Source organism: Pundamilia nyererei, unplaced genomic scaffold (assembly GCF_000239375.1).
Source record: "Pundamilia nyererei isolate P.nyererei 1_Seehausen unplaced genomic scaffold, PunNye1.0 scaffold00016, whole genome shotgun sequence".
Classification (NCBI taxonomy): Eukaryota; Metazoa; Chordata; class Actinopteri; order Cichliformes; family Cichlidae; genus Pundamilia; species Pundamilia nyererei.
In genome coordinates this window covers 3,410,639-3,412,725 of record NW_005187417.1, presented here as the reverse complement: position 1 = coordinate 3,412,725, position 2,087 = coordinate 3,410,639, and the positions used below count along the sequence as shown (strand labels likewise).

The following is a 2,087-nucleotide window of genomic DNA, read 5'->3' as shown; positions in this document are numbered from 1 at the left end:
ACATGAGAGTGACTCTGGCAACTAAGGGCACACAAACTGTGCCTGCAGTGCCTGTGATCTTTATGGACTAGTGTGGGTGTAATAGATAAAACACAAGATGGAAATGGCTTCTACATCTTAAAAGTGGTAGCAATGTAGAAATACCCTAAATCTCCATTCTATTTAGTGGTCACCAGAAGGCGACTTCACTGGTTAAAAACAAAAAAACAAAAACGACTTCTGGTTGTATAAAAGCCCTTGGCTCCCTTGCTCTGTCTCTTCAGTAAAAACTTTCCTAATTAATTTTTTGGGTCAATCACTAGCTTTTGGCCATACTAAATAAAACATGAATTTCAGTTTACAAATGACCAGAGTCAGAAAGGCGGACAAGCCAGAGTATGCTCATTATTGTTAGCCAGGGAGGATGCAGCGTCCCTTGGTCCACTCAGATTGCCTTTTGCCTTTGTGGGTGTGTGTGTGTCTTTTCCCATGTTATCTCTATTTAGTGCATTAGAACACCTCCAGATGTAGGAGAGAGTTATAACTTTGTCTATTTCGTAATGAGAAATATGTGTGTATTTAGAACCACTAAAAATGATAGAAATGTTACCAGGTCTGACCTAGTAAGGCATCACATGCAGACCTCAGGTTTTCCCATGAACAATATGCAACAAAATCTTTTTTATTTTCTTGAAAACATGCTGGTTTTTATTTATTTTATATTGACAGTAGTAGCATTACATGTCTTAGTATTTATCTCTCAGGAGAACCTGGGAGACCTTGTTAGCTAGTGCAGTCTCTTGCATCAGCATTCACTCCCAGAGTCAGCAGGTGATTCTCACCTGGCAGCTTGGAGAGATGAGCTGAATTCAGCTGAGCTTGTGCAAATCTTTTTTTTTTCCTTTTTCCCAGATACTGACATACAGTAAGGTCTCTGAGGTGAAAGCCTAAGAGCTGCTGGAATTCTCAGATTTAACCATCTGAACAAACCGAGTACATAGTCAGCTGATTTTAGCTACATGTGAGGATATTCAGGACTCCAGAATTAAGTATCCTATCAGTTGCTATTTTAAATATAAAAATCACTGAAAAATAGGGTGAAATTATTCTGCTGCATTAACCTCAGTGTAATCACAAGGATGTGGGCATTTCTTTCGTTTTTCTACTATCTGTTATGGTTCTGACAGAAAGAAGAAAGAAAACCATCTTTTTCACTAAGGAACTAAATGACCATATTGACGGGTTAATCTAGCACAGAATGTAATAGGTCAGAGGGGCTGGAGGAAGTGGCTGTTGAGAGGGACCCGAAACCAGATAAGCAGCTGAAGAGAGACAGGTGGACACCTTTCTATCTACTGGACTCTACTGGTATCAATCATTTATCTATAAAGCTTAATGACAGCATATTGCATCTATGTGATGCTGACCTGCATTGGTACAGTAGACATCTCCAGGATGATTTTGCTCCATGATAACACGCCATGTAAATATTTGTAATTATTACCAGCTAGGCTTTAATGGTTGATAAATATTATATATTTTAGATCGTAAAGAGAGAATTACAAATAAATCCAAAAATAAAAAAATGTGCTACAAAGCAATAGCTCCTTGCTTCCACTACATCTACACCCATTCTTCATGCAGTACTCATGGATCATTTTTGAACATGAATCTGATCTCAACTAAACACCTGTAAAGTTTTGTGCCTGTGACTTAGACAGTTGTAACACTATTACATTCATAATGTCTCTGTGAAACAAACATAACACCTCTAAAAGTGCTCAAAATAGTCTTTGTGTTGAATCCCATTGTAGTTGTGGGCACATTTTGTCATGATGACAAAGACATAAAAACATCTGGTATGTACAGACAGATAGACAGCCAAGGTGAAATCAATACCGCTGCTAAAGGAAAGAAAAGACCTGTTAAAGCCCCTGGGCATCCTAGAAAGACATCCATCACATCAGTTTATCCTTTATCACTTCTGGATGGAGGGTGTGATCCACTCACTATTCTATATATCAACAAGCAGCCTCTGGCACTGTGAGGTACATCTGTGCTTCCATCTATATTGAAGGCAAGATTTGCTAAGCGGGGCAAATTAGAGG

At 38.7% G+C, this 2,087-nt stretch overlaps 1 protein-coding gene across 1 annotated transcript in view; it reads right to left on the bottom strand.

Annotated features, from left to right (window-relative positions):
- cacna1bb (calcium channel, voltage-dependent, N type, alpha 1B subunit, b) overlaps positions 1 to 2,087 on the bottom strand; it is a 233,897-nt gene that overhangs the window by 111,315 nt on the left and 120,495 nt on the right. The window lies entirely within an intron of this gene.